Genomic DNA, 15123 nt, shown 5'->3' with positions numbered 1-15123 from the left:
GTTTTCTCTATGGCTCCATCGAAACACGAAATCCTGGCTAATCAATACTTTTTTTTTCCCCCTCTCTTTTTAAGCAATCAGAAACGTAGGCTATGAACCCAACGAAGCCATTGATTAGGTGTCACCTTCCAAAGTCAACCTTCCGAGGTATTAATTCGTCCACATATACTTAGGAAACACGGTCTGGTTTCCCCAAGGAGCGGCGGGGCTCTCATCAAATGATACTGGAATCACCAAGAAAATGCAATCAATGCGTGCATGCCCAAGACCAGCTTTCTCACGTCAAGACTTACTTTAAAATGCAAAAGGGAGGGGCGCCTGGGTGGCGCAGTCGGTTAAGCGTCCGACTTCAGCCAGGTCACGATCTCGCAGTCTGTGAGTTCGAGCCCCGCGTCAGGCTCTGGGCTGATGGCTCGGAGCCTGGAGCCTGTTTCCGATTCTGTGTCTCCCTCTCTCTCTGCACCTCCCCCGTTCATGCTCTGTCTCTCTCTGTCCCAAAAATAAATAAAAAACGTTGAAAAAAAAAAATTTAAAAAAAAAAAATGCAAAAGGGAAGAACGCCTTAAAAGTGAAAGTAAAAATCTAAAGTTAAGAAAAGAAAAAAAAAAAAAAAAAAAGGAGGGGGTAGCGTCTCAACTCTAAAAATAACAGCCTCAGGTTGAGCAGAACGGACTGGACGGAGAGGTCAGCTTTCTTGCTCCCTGAAATGTGTCTCCAGTTAATTTCTGAAATGCTGCAATTTACTACCAGCTCCTAGGCATGCTGTCTGTCCTATCTTTTCTCATTCTTCTGGACAGAAGGCAGCATAGAACCAAACAGCAACAGCGCAGGGAGGTCTGATCTCTGGGCAAAAGCTGCCGTCACACTGGAGGCACTCGCTTATCCAAATGTCCCTGCTGCAGGCTTACCTATGGCCAAGTAGGCAGCCTCCTCCTTTTCCTTGAAGAATAGGAATGTATTTACGATCCGTTATAATCAAGGCACTCTTCAGAGATCGTCACTCACACTCACATCACCCCCACTGACGTGCGTGCAGCTCCATTTTACAAGTGAGAAACCAGAAATGGCAGAGCTGATATCTGAGCCTGGGATGTGTCTGAGTCCAAAATCGGGGCCCTTCCCAGTAACTGAGTCACGGTGAGTCAAGGGAGTCATAGTGTGAAACTCCACCATTGCTGTACTGGGGTGGGAGCTTCTTAAGTGGTCCCACCCCTTGACTACCCTCACCCGCAATGGCCTCCAGGGAGGCTTACTGAGTGGAGAGAAGAACTTGGACACTTTCCTCTCTGTTATCATTGATTTGTTTTCAATCTTTTTAATGTTTATTTTTGAGAGAAAGAGACAGAGACAGAGACAGAGTGCGAGAAGGGGGAGAGGCAGAGAGAGAGAGGGAGACACGGAATCTGAGCTGTCAGCAAAGAACCTGACGTGGGGCTCGAACTCACGAACCATGAGATCATGACCTGGGCCAAAGTCAGACGTTTAACCAACCGAGCCACCCAGGCGCCCCTCTTCTCTGGTATCCCTTCAAGCAGCATGCATTGTAGGGCTAGTTCTGATCCCAAACGGAGAAGATGCTTGGCTCATAACATCTGAAACTAAATACCAAGAGTTTTTAAAAGCTTTAACAAGTTAAGCCGATTACAAGTATTTTTAATATTCTCATGTCCAAGGATGAGCTTTTTTAAGTGACATTTTAGGGACCACAGAAAAAGGCCTGTAATTTCACCATCCAATTAACCCTGGCAAGATCTGTCTCAAGTTATGCCTTTAGGAAACTGTAATTGTTCAGAGGCACACAATGAAAAGTGACCCAACCTAGACTAGACCATCTTCATAAGGGAACAACTAGTAAGTTTCTACTGCTGATTTCCAGGAAAAAAAAATATTCATATACCAGCACATAGTGCAAATACACATATGGACGTAAAAGCAGTTTTGCTCTATAGTATTTCATACATGCCTTATCAAGAAATGTTAAAAACAGCAATAAAACCAATGATTTATAAGCACTAAGACAGTTAACTTTAACCCACAGCCACTAGCAAAAAACAACAACAACAAAACAACAGAAAATTTCAAAACCAGGGGCTGGTCTTCTATCTGGCCAGATTCAGGATGTTACTACAAACCAGAGAAACCACCAAAATCATACCAACAAGACACCCAGCACTGCTCAGCAAAATTTACATCAAAAAATAGTTTAGGGGGCACCTGGGTGGCTCAGTCAGTTAGGCGTCTAGCTTTGGCTCAGGTCACGATCACGGTTTGTGGGTTCGCGCCCCACATCGGGCTCTGTGCTGACAGTTCAGAGCCTGGAGCCTGCTTCAGATTCTGTGTCTCCCTCTCTCTCTCTGCCCTTCCCCCACTCACACTCTGTCTCTCTCTCTCTCTCTCTCTCTCAAAAATAAACATTAAAAACATAGTTTAACAACAACAAAAACAGCTCATCGTGCATTGCATATCATGAAATGACTGACTTCGAATTGGAACGAATACAGACAACACTGATGAGTGCTTTACTCAAAGGTGCGTGAGGCTGTGGACGGGACAGGAGGGTCCAGGTGCTGGGCAACTTTGGTTACGTCCTGCAGCTTTAGCAGAAAGGCGAAATACAGCCCTGAAGGAAGTATAATGAACAGAGCCTGAAATATGTTATTTTCTACTTCCTTCTGTGTTCCAAGAGAACACAGACTATCTAGATTAAAGGAAGGTTCCTAAGAGGTATCTCAGAAGTCCCCATGGGGACAGGCAGAATATTCAGCAAGAGTAACTCTAGCTTCTGCAAGCCCCCATCAACCAGAATATCAACCGCGTCTGTGCACCGTGGACCCCTGAAAGAGCTCATTTGGGCCTAATGCTTATACATGAACCACTAGCAAAAAAGCACCCAGATCCAATCAACAGCACCACAAGAATTTTATCTGGGCTTTAAAATGTCAACATCTGTATATATTTAAAAGCTGACATCAATTCAAAAACATAAAACACAGTGAAGTTGTTCTCAGGGGTTTGTTCTCATGTGGAATTAACCGTAGGGTTTACACGTAAGTGACTGCTTGCTTTGCTACACAAATTTATTGTAACAATGATGTGTTTAAGGCATCACTTGGGTCAGATGAAAGAGAGAGACCTTTCCACAGTGTCTAGCTTCGTGTATTCACAGTTCTCCTGGCAGGAAATTGCTCTAAAGTGTCTCATTTATCAAGATCCTGCCAAATCCGTCTCCAGAACAGGGTTTAGCAGGATTCCAAAGCTTTATCGATGTGGCTTTTAAAGCAGCCTCTGGACGAAGCACTGCAACTCTGCACTCAGCCTGGGAAAGCACAAAGCAGTTGCTTCCAAACCCACGACACAGAGAAATACCTGGAATGGTAGATGTCATGGGTCCTGGAGACTCTCTCTAGTTTTGGGGTGAAACAATTTTGCCGGAAAATAAGTCAGAGTGGAATGGTTAAAATAGCCCTGGCTCGGGGCGCCTGGGTGGCTTGGTCGGTTAAACGTCCGACTTCGGCTCAGGTCATGATCTCACGGTCCAGGAGTTCGAGCCCCGCGTCGGGCTCTGTGCTGACAGCTCAGAGCCTGGAGCCTGTTTCAGATTCTGTGTCTCCCTCTCTCTCTGCTCCTCCCCTGTTCATGCTCTGTCTCTCTCTGTCTCAAAAATAAATAAACGTTAAAAAAAATTAAAAAAAAAAAAATAGCCCTGGCTCTTGGGATGCAGTAGTAGCGGGAAAAAACTAAATTTCCAACCAACGAGGTGACCCTATACAACTTACTCTCTGATTCTCAGTGTTCTCATCTATATAATGGGGACGGCTCCTATCCAGCAGGGTTCCTGAGAATGAGATATGATGCTGTCACCCAGCAGCTCAGCATGTCAGGTAGCTGGCACTTGTTGGTATGTTCTATAAACCAGGGAAAACGAAAAACTTCCACTAGAAGAGCAAACATCGATGAAAAGGCATATATTGGCAATGAACACAAAAACGAAGCCATCAATTATTGATTTACAATCTTTTTTCTTAAGTTTATCTATTTGGAGAGAGACAGAGATAGTGTGAGTGGGAGAGGGGCAGAGATAATAGGGGAGAGGGAGAGAGAGAGAGGGAGAGAGAGAATCCCAAGCAGGCTCCACACGAATAGTACAGAGCCTGATGCGGGGCTCGATCCCACAAACCATGAGATCATGACCTGAGCCGAACCCAAGAGTCAGATGCCTAACGGACTGGGCCACCCAGGTGCCCCACGCATTGACTTATAATCTTAAGTTCATGGTGATAAAGGCAGAAATTGACACAAAGCGGAAAGTCAGAAGGGAAGTAGTTAATAAAACAACCATATACCAATCTGTTATTAATGACCAGGGCCGCACCTACATGTTCAAACTCTTTTTGTTTAATCACATAAATAGTTCACGATGTTTAGAAACAATTCATCATGTACCTTCTCCGTTCTGCCATGTCTTCTGGTTCAAATATTAACAGAGGAAACTTCCTGAGAACCTTCTTTCTCCTTCCTTCCTAAAGCTACGTGTTTTGGGGGCGCCTGGGTGGCTCGGTCAGTCAAGCATCCGACTCTTGGTTGTGGCTCAGGTCGTGATCTCACAGTTTGAGAGTTTGAGCCCCTCGCAGGGCTCTGTGCTGACAGTGCAGAGCCTGCTTGGGATCCCCCCCACCTCTCTCTCTCTCTCTCTCTCTCTTTCCCTCCCCCCACTCACACTGTCTCTGTGTCTCTCAAAATGAATAAATAAAATTAAAAAAAAAAAAGCTAAATGTTTCTGTGCCAGCTCAAATAGATCTAAGAGAATTAAAGAAATACCAGAGAAATTCTGCCTGTTTAGACAGGCCTGAAAGTGCTGAAAGCGACTTCCTCCCAAGATTCCTCCAAGAATCGCCAACACTAAACTGTGTTGGAAGAAAGTGCACGGCAAACATACCAAAGAGGAAATACGGACGGAGAGCAGCACAGAGACTTCGAGAAGGGATGGAGACAGCTCGCGATAGGGCCTCTTCCAGCAACAGACAAGAATCCTGTCCAAGTGAAGCGTGTCAGTGGGATGACAAACAAAGACAGACAGGTCTGCCAGAAAGACAGACAGGGAAGGTACGCAAGCCTGCAGGACCTCTGGGCCCCGGCTTACTCAGGAGGAAGCAACAGGAGGTGGAAGACTGATCCCAAAGGCCATTTTCAGACTAGAAACCTAGGAACCTGCATGTACAATAATTACGGAATGTTCTACATTAGTCAAGACTGTGAGAGCAATGATGTTGGTTACTGTGGTCCCGGTAATATAGAGTCCTTTTCTTTTCTTTTTTTTTTTTTTTTAAATGTTTATTTTTGAGACAGAGGGAGAGAAAGAGAGAGAGAGGAAGAGGGGCAGAGAGAGGGAGACAGAGGATCCTAAGCAGGCTCTGTGCCGACAGCAGAGAGCCCAATGCGGGGCTCGAACTCACGAATCTTGAGATCGTGACCTGAGTCAAAGTTGGACGCTTACTCGACTGAATCATTCAGGCGCCCCTAGAGACCTTTTCTGATATACTAAGTTCTCAGACTGACCCCAACATCTTTCATAATGTCTAAAATAGTCCCCTTCCGACCACCACCAAAAAATAAATAAATAAAACCCAAATTATTACATTATCACCGTAATCATTATTTTTGTTCGGTCTGGTTTTTGTTTTATTTCTGTAGTGCCACCTTGCTCGCATCTTGGATCCCAACACGGTGACAGTCACACAGGTAGGTTCGATACTTTCTTTTTCTAGTTTTCCTGATCAGGTCACAACCTCCCGTGAAGATTTCTGACTTTTAACAGACACAGTTGCTCGTAACCTTGCAGTTCCTCAAAAGCATTCATCCAGCAACTTCTGAAAACGACCTCTTTGTTCTTTCCAAACTTGGCTCCAGGCTGGGGCCCCGGCCCAGAGGGATCTCTGCCCGCCACTGGCTAACGCCAGCTGACCATTCCTGCTAAGTGTAAACAGCCCTATCTCTGGAGGCCGCCCCTCAGTACTTGGCTAGCACCTTGTGCAAACAGCACGCTTTACTGTAGTCACTTGCTAAGCTATCCGACTTTGCATCTTTGTAAACTCTCAGGGGCCAGGGAGCTACCCGTCTGATTCACAACAAAAACCTTAGCACATACTGCCTGTAATATAGGCTCAATTACTAGCCTTTGGATAAAAAGAACACATACTTATTCATGTCAACCACTTTGTAACACATGCTTTAAACAAGCCTTTGGCTCCACTCTGACCACCTAATCCCGCCTGATATTCTGCACAGATATTAATCTTATAATATTGGCAGCAGCAGCATCTACCAAACAGCATTGGCCAACCTGTATGACCTAGCAAATGATACAATGAGTTAATCTGTAATAAACATGATATATATATGTGATAGATGAGTGCTTTTAACAAGAGAAAATAACTAAGGGGAAAGATGGTAAGCATTTTACCTTAGGACAATTACATGGACTCAAATTCTGAAAGCAAGCTTTTCAGCAAGCCCCTTGTCACTCTCCTGCCCTTGTTTGCTGTTCCACCCCACAGCCCTCCTCCCACGGGCCAGGCTGTCAAACACGTGAAAGGCCAAAGTGAGCAGAGAATTTATCTCCACCCTCTGAAGAATGAGCGGAAGTAAACCTTTTTCACCTTTCCCATCCAAGGAACTGGAATTTGTTCCTATCCTGCGTTTGCCAGGAGAAATGTCCACGTTTCCTTCGCCACCTGCTTCTCGCTTATGCCCTCTCCTTGGGAGAGACGGCGTTATTCAATTGTTGATATTACTCAGCCCCTTGAATTATTCAGTTGTTATATCAGCTGCATTATTCAATGCACTCAAACCTCTACCCTGGAATCAGCCAGACATTTCAAACTCACAGTGTCCACGAAACTCATTATTATTCTTTGAAAACAATCTAGTCCTGACTTGCGACGCTGGCACCAACCTAGGGGCCCAAGGCACAAACCTCAGCCCCCATACTCCCTTTCTCCCATCACCCACATCCACCTGGTCACCTCTGCCACGTCCAAGACACCTCCCCAGCCTTCAAACACCCCTGCTTCCCTATTGCCTTCAGCCAAGCCCTGCAATCTCTCTCCTGAACTAATATAACTTCTTAACTCCGTTCCCACTGACTCACTGCCAGAATTAGGGCAGCTGACTCCATTCAGCCAAGGTACTGCACAGCAAGTTTGTCCCTATCCCTCTGTGGGGATCACACCTGTCCAGCGACCACCGTATTTCCTTCCAGTGCCTAATATCAACACTTAGCGCAACGAGGCAGGCAGCAAATGACCATGTGAATGAACGAATGCATGGCTGAGACGGCCAGTACTCTCAGAATTACGTTCCGCTGCCTGCCATAGACTCAAGTTAACATTGGTCCACGCATTTGTCTCCGGACAGGAAACGAACACACGGTAACCTGAGGTCCGCACCCAAAGGCAAACCATTGTCCGATACACTCACACATGGACTCACATCTATAGCTGTGTGGTTTGTTTGGTTTTTTTCATGCTGCCTGAAATGATGGAGGTATTCCACGATAAGAGGCACAAAATTGCAGGTGCGCCTGGGTGGGTCAGTCAGTTAAGCATCCAACTCTTGATTTCTCCTCGGGTCACGATCTCACGGTTCGGTTCATGGGTTCAAGCCCTGCATCAGGCTCTGTGCTGACAGTGCAGGGCCTGCTTGGGATTCTCTCTCTCTCTCTCTCTCTCTCTCTCTCTGCCCCTCCCCTGCTCATGCTCGCTCGTTCTCTCTCTCCACTTAAATAAACTTTTTAAAAAATGTACAGAATTATGGGGAATAATTGTTTTCAGGAAAAAAACCAACCAAACAAACAACCGTGACCTTGCAAAGCAAGCACAGGTTTTCTAGATACCTTCCAGGACATGATGGACAAACACACCATCATCTTCAAGCCCTCTGTGTTCTGGGCAGGGAACTGGCCTTTGGAAGAAAGGCCTCCATGCTAATAGATGAAGCTCACATTCCAAAACAAGGCCACCTTCCACAGTCACCCACAGGAGAAATCCATATGAGCCCATAATCATGCCAGGGAAAGAGGCATCTTCCGTGTTACTCATCGTGTATATGCAATCGTGCCCACTTGCTTAGGGAACCTTAGAAATTCACACTAGGAGGGACTGACACCATTCTTCCTCTGTCCTCCGGCAATGTGTCCCTAAAGAAAAGCCTGTTGACCCCAAGTGATCAACAAATCACCGTGGGTTGTTAAACAGGGCCATTCCAGGTAGCCTTCCAGCCTCTCCGACAATGCCCACCCACAGCAAGGACACGGATGCAAACTCTCCCGGGCAGGAAGAGGGGGAAGGCGCCTGAATCCTGGCTGAACCGCCTTCCAGCTGTGTGCCCTGGGACATTACCCTGGCGTCTCTGGGCCTCGGTTTTCTCAAATTAAATGGAAGTGTCAACAGGCCCGCTTTGTGGGGTTGTATTCATGATTAAAAGAGTTCGTATTTCTTAGCACAACGCCTGAGTACAATCTAGGTGCTCAATAAATGTTAGTGATCATACTATAAATGATACCTCTATGCCAATCCCAATATATGAGCTTATATGCTCCCCTTATTCCATCTATGCCCTACCAGTGCTCGTAAATATGAAGAGCGGTGGTTCTCAAACTTTGGCATAGACCAGAATCATCAGGAGGGCAGACTGCTATGCTCCAGACATAGAGTTTCCGATTCAGGGGGGCCCGGGATGGGGCCTGAGGACGTGCATTTCTAAGAAGTTAATCCCAGTGGGTGCATTCAGCTGGTCGGGAAGGACACGTTGAGAAGCACTAACCAAGGGGGCCTCACGGCAACCATGGAGGAAGCGTGTAGGTCCAAACTTCCAGGCCTTCTACAGCCTTCCACCCTGGACCCTTTCATCTCACTAACTCCACCAACAGTTCCAAACTCAGTTCAAGCAATCAGGAGCCCTCCAGGCTCTAGGCCAGCACCCACAACACTGTGCTGTCATAATGAAACCGGCTCCATGACACCAGGAGCTCGGTGACAAATACGACCTCACCAGAGTCAGTGCTTGGGACAGAGAAAACCCTCAGTAAATGGTGACTGGGAGAGCCAAGCAAACTGAAAGGTCCTGGAGTCCGGCTCTGGGCCTTCCTCTTGGGACTGATCACTAGGTATGAAATGCCGAGTCCCCGATAAGACCAGTATCCCTCCCACCCCAGCCACCGGCCTCAACTCCACTCAGCCAACCATGAGTCCTTTGCCTCCCTCCAACCACAACTTGGTCTCTTACCCTATGAAGGTAGTGAAGTTTCAACTTCCTGCCTCTTACTGGCCCCTACGAGGGCTACAAGCTGCTAGGAGATGCTAAGTGCTCTCAGGGAGAGAGGGTTGCAATCAGGAAGCATTTTTGCGTAAGTATTTCTGGTAAACTGCCCAAAAAGATCTCAGCAGAGAGATGGGAGCCAAGATGGCGGAACAGCATGGAAGTTTTTTGTGTGTCTCTTGTCCATGAAATACAGCCGGACCAACACAAAACCATCCTACACACCTAGAACACTGATTGGAGGATTAATACAACAATCTGCACAACCTGAACCACAATATTCAGCAGGTACACAGCGCGGAGAGGTGAATTCGGGGAGCGAGAAGCCGCAGAGGGTAGGGAACCGCTTTTGTGGGCGGAGAGAGGACAGAGACTGGAGACTGGGGATGGGCGGGGGGAGGGGTGAGGGTGGTGCGGAGAATAGGGAAAAGCACCCCTCCCCAAAAGCAGCTGGAGAGGAAGTGGAAAATTGGAGAGATCTCAGCAGAGAGAAGACAGGAACCTCCAGCAAATGGTTATCATTTCTTTTTCCATTCTAAATAAGCGTCTACTTTCCTAACACATTTTGCGTTATTTTTCCTAAAAAGCATCCCCAAATCGAAAAATTGAGATCTGCCCATTTCACATCTCATGCATACTCTGCTCCTGGGCTCTTTGGCTTTTCTGGAAATTTCTCTAATTCAACACTCTCTGCCTCTTCGTTAGAGCATCTCACCAAGCCACGCACACTTCTACAAACACATTCTAGGCAGGATTTCAAATACTCCTAAAAAGGACTTCAAGGTGTGCTGTCAGCCTATCAGTTTCACTGTCACATGAAGATAGAGAAAATAAAAACTGTGCCAGGCACAACCCAGGCAGAAGATCCCACCTGATTGTCTCAACACAGGCAAAAAGCCTCCCTTAAACACACACAACAACAACAACAAAAAACACCACTACTTTATTTTCAACACCTTAAGATAATTTAAACATGAAACCCCTCAATTTCTGTGTGTAATTACTCACAATCAGAAGGAAGGTTTTAAGAAAGCAAGTTTTGAAATATTACTTAAAATTCAAAGGCTTGGGGCACCTGGGTGGCGCAGTCGGTTAAGCGTCCGACTTCAGCCAGGTCACGATCTCACGGTCCGTGGTCCGTGAGTTCGAGCCCCGCGTCAGGCTCTGGGCTGATGGCTGGGAGCCTGGAACCTGTTTCCGATTCTGTGTCTCCCTCTCTCTCTGCCCCTCCCCCGTTCATGCTCTGTCTCTCTCTGTCCCAAAAATAAATTAAAAACGTTGAAAAAAAATTAAAAAAAAAAAAAGAAAAGATATGAATAATATGAAAACTGGCTGTCACCTCAATGCGTAATACACAAGGAATGCCTACAAAGTTTTACTGACTTGTCCCAGTCGGATATGTTGGGTCCTTAAAAATATGTTAAGGAAGACACATAATAAATTCTGTATTAAAAAAAAAAAAAAGAAGAAGAAGAAGCTGTTCATCTTCTTGTCCCAGACTGACCATGGTTCAACCACACAAAGAGAATAAAAGCAACACTCATACACGACAGTGACCTTCAGTCCCAGGACGTGGATTGTTCTACGAATATAAATTTGAGTTATTTTCCATTAAATCTGCCAGATTGACACTGTTGGGCTCACAGCACTGTGGAGTAGTGAAAAAGTATGCGTTTTGCCCTCGGACATAGTTACCTGCCACTCTCAGGTGCACTAACAACCTTGAACGAATTGCTGAATTCTTCCCTGCCTGTACCGGGGGAAGAATACCTATGGTGTGTATTTTATGCAGCAAGATAAAGTGCCCAGCATGGTGGATGGTGCAGAATGGATCCTTAACAATCTTATTTTAAAGAACAGGTTTGATCGTCCCTGTCTGGTGGGTGGCAGGCCAGGCTAATGACAGTCTTCAGACATTTGCATTCTCCCTGCATTTAAATGCTTATTAGCAGAGATTAAAGAAGCGTCCCTGTGCCATTGCCCTTTCTAAACACCCACCTGTGAGGAATGAGTGCCCTAAAATGCCCCCTTCGTCCCAATACCCTTGCTACCAAAAGCACACCAACCTGGCTCCCGCAGAGGTTCGCCCTTAACAGGCAGACAACAAATACTTACTGAATTCAAATGCTGCTGACCCAAACAAAAAATGAACGCTAATGGAAACCATAATCCATAGACCTGTCTGCCTGAAGTTCCGTTTCTCGGGAAGCAGGTTTTGTAAAGTTCTAGGGTTCACCTGGAAGCTGTCTGGTAGCCATAAGTGGCCCTTGCCGAGGTAACTTCCAGCCCACACTTACGTAAGGACCCACACGCCGCCAAAACCCTCAGACACCGCACACAAGTTCGTTAAGATGTTTTAACCCCTTTAAGGAAACGCAACCATCTCTAAAAGCCATCAGCGCCCCCAATTTGCCTAACAAATGGACAGAGCGCTGGGGAACTAACTCCTGAAGCAATCGCCTCTCAAGTTCACCATCACCACCACCGTATTTTTTTTTTTTTTAACGTGCGAGAGACCCCTCTGTAACCTAGACAAGTCTTCTAAAGCTTTCAGCTGTCGTGCAGCTGCGCTAGGCACCAAAGCAGAACCTCCAGGTCTCCAAGGAGGGAGCGCGTCAAATCCCACCCAAATGAGGGGCTGACCTCTGCAGAAAGAGCCCGGGCGGTGGCGGTGACCGACTCCACTGCGCCCAGAGGGGGCCAAAGGTGTGCCTTTTCAAAAGCCAAGAATTCCTGCGGCAGGCTGCCCGCCCCTCGTGCGCTCTCCAGGACTAGCCGCCGCGGATTGCTGCCTCCCGTCCTTGCCACACCTTCTGGGTCCCGGGAAGGAGTTTCCCTGGATTCCCATCCTGAGCCCTCAGGGTCCCCGACCCCTCTCACCTCGGTGGGGAGCACAGACGCCCACCCCGGGAGAGAGCAGGCGGCGCCCCCGCGCCCCTCCCGCGCGCGCTGCCAGGTGCGCCCCGCACCGCCCCTCACCTGTCCGAGGTTGCGTCCCCGGGGGCTGCCGAGGGGTCAAGGCGCGCCCCTCGCTGGCCCGGACCCGCCGCGGCTGCCGCTCGCAGGCGCCAGAGGAGCCGGGACGCGGCGGGGGCGAGGGCACCTCCGGGGCCGTGCGACTTCCTTGGCCCCCGCCCGCCAGCCCCGCCTCCAGGGGGCGGAGGTGGCCGCGCGTCACCTTGGAGCCACCTCCCACCTAGGCGCGGGCGCGGCCCCTGGTGGCTCTGGCGGCTGCGGCCTCTGAGCACCCGCGGGGCGAAGAGGAAGAGATCACGCTGAGCTGCCTCGTCTGGCCCGGCTGCCAACAAAAGGAAGATGCGTCCCAGCAGCGTGGCGGTGACTGGGCGCGGAGTTCACCCGCGTTTTAGTGCGAAGTGAGGAAAGGGGACAGCTGTGACTTGCGAACTTGTCATCGCAGAGTACCGTGTCTTCGCGGATACGCAGAGGAGTGCCCCAGGGTGCCACCGCTCCCTAAGGGATCGGTGGGGAGGGCGCAACCTCCGTGTTTACCACCCTGACCCTGGCAGGAGATACCAGGCACCACATCCAGCCCGTGCCACGTGGGCGCGACTGCGGGTGCAAAGCGGCCACCCAGATGCGCTGAGCTCTTTGTTCTCTGAACCTTGGTTCCTCGTCTGTAAACATTAGGCCGATCTCCGTGCCCAGTGCGTTGAGAACTCGTAGGCAGGGACCCTTAAAGACCGCTGGGTCGGATGACTGGCGCGAAGGCGTTCAGCAAATATTTGCCCTTCGATCCTTTCCTTTGAATCCTTTTTCTTCCTTCCTCTCCCCTTCACGCTAAACTCTTCTTCTGTTTACTCTTAATGTCTGCCTGGTCAGTTTCTTCCCCTTAGATAAAGGAGCCCCGTCTTGCAGGTGGCTGAGGAGGAGATAAGGAAGGATAGGAACCCCCGCCCCCACCGCCTCCCGAGAGGCCAGAACCGCACACCCCTCACCCCCCCACCCCCCACCCCGTATCAGAAATCAGCTACAACAGAGGTATAGGAGCTAACCTGGGTGTGGGACAGACCCTGCGTCCCACAGGTGGTTGTGGGGAGTAGGTGGCCTGTGAGCTGGAGAGTTTAATTGGTGTCATTGGTGGTTAAGCAGAAAGACCTCATCAAATCCTGTCTTGGCAACAGATGCTATAAACCCGCCAGTTCACTTAATGCCTCTGAACGTCTACTTTCTCATTAATAAACTGGGATTCGAATAATAGCTGTTGTATAGATTCTGAGAAATAATTAAATGCTTTTCGTAAAGTACTTACCGCAGTGTCCTTAACAGGCACTTATTGAAGGTTGGCTACTGAGGAGGGGCGCCTGGGTGTCTCAGTCGATCAAGCTTCCAACTCTTAATTTCGTTCAGGTCACGTTCTCAGGGTTTGTGGGTTAGAGTCCAGCTTGGGGCTCTGTGTTGACATCCCAGAGCCTGCTTGGGATTCTCTCTCTCTCTCTCTCTCTCTCTCTCTCTGCCCTCCCTGCTTGGGCTCACACACTCTCTCTCCTCTCTCTCTCAAATAAATAAATGAACATTAAAAAAATAACGGTTGGCTAATGATGATAATAGTATGGTCAGACACGGAGGGGCCCAGGAAGAAAAATATTTAGAACGCATGAGCCCTTGGGCAGAAACAGAGCCTCCCTCTTCATGAAAAGAATACTTGAGGTGCCTGGGTGGCTCAGTCGGTTAAGCATCTGACTTCAGCTCAGGTCATGATCTCACGGTTCATGAGTTTGAGCCCCAAGTTGGGCTCTGTGCTGACAGCTCAGAGCCTGGAGCCTGTCTCGAATTCTGTCTCCCTCTCTCTCTGTCCCTTCCCTACTCGTGCGCTCTCTCTCTCTCTCTCAAAAATAAACATTACAAAAAATTGTTTTTATTTTTTTAGATTTAAAATAATTTTTTTAAGTTTTGTTTATTTATTTTTGAGAGAGAGACAGAGAGAGTAAGGGGGGGGGTGAGCGGGGGAGGGCAGATAGAGGGAGAGAGAGAGAATCCCAAGCAGGCTCTGTGCTGTCAGCACTGAGCCCCACGTGGGGCTCGAACTTACCCACGTGAGATCATGACCTGAGCCAAAACCAAGAGTCAGATTCTTAACTGACTGAGCTACCTAGGCGCCCCAAAATTGTTTTTAAATAAATAAAAATTAAAAAAAAAAAAAAAGAATACTTACAGTATCAGCTACTGGTGATGAACAGAATCAGTCACCACTTTCTGGGCTTGGCATACAACACAGGTTCACATTTAATTTTCACAAACCTGTGAAGCAGTCCATAATATCCCTAGTTTAAAATGGGGAGAATTAGCCTCAGAACCATGAAATCCCTGGGCTGAAGGTATGAGACAAGTTACCAGCAGAGTCAGAGAAAAGTCACCTGGGACCTATAGAAAATCTGGGATTTTCCCCCTGTGGCCTCCCTGCAGATGCATCACCAGCCTTAGCGAGGGAAGGTTCCAGAGGGAAAATAAAGGGTAGAAAGGAAAGGAAAAAATAAAGGAAGCAGGGAAAGAGCCTTAAACAGGAGAAGTTAACAACCATACCTTAGAACCCACTAAGAATACAACAGAATTAAAATAGTGAGTGAACCCACACAAAACGCTTTTTGCTTCCAACTCCTGCCACAGTGGGGTTCCTGTTCTGTGGTTCCTGTAGCCCCACGGCAAGTTGAAAATGACTAGCAGCACTTTTCAATCATTAAATGCTGCAGAAAGTGAAACATTTGAAAAGAAAGAAATCTAAGATCACACCTTCTCATCTCTCACCACAATACATTCTTCTGTCAAGCCTCCTTGAAAGTTTTGCTGTTG

General features: G+C 47.9%; 1 protein-coding gene across 6 annotated transcripts in view; it reads right to left on the bottom strand.

The window, feature by feature from the left end:
- Positions 1-12443, bottom strand: part of MCTP2 (multiple C2 and transmembrane domain containing 2) — a 242443-nt gene extending 230000 nt beyond the window's left edge. For 5 of the 6 annotated variants that reach the window (XM_058736702.1, XM_058736699.1, XM_058736700.1 and 2 more), the window contains exon 1: positions 12295-12414. The gene's annotated coding sequence lies outside the window, so the exon portion shown is untranslated. Of the gene's footprint in view, positions 1-12294 lie in introns of all 6 variants that reach the window. The other variant, XM_058736701.1, reaches the window with a different exon arrangement.
- Between the last annotated feature and the right edge of the window lie 2680 nt (positions 12444-15123).

Source organism: Neofelis nebulosa, chromosome 7, assembly GCF_028018385.1.
Source record: "Neofelis nebulosa isolate mNeoNeb1 chromosome 7, mNeoNeb1.pri, whole genome shotgun sequence".
NCBI lineage: Eukaryota > Metazoa > Chordata > Mammalia > Carnivora > Felidae > Neofelis > Neofelis nebulosa.
This window is presented reverse-complemented; position numbering and strand designations above follow the sequence as displayed.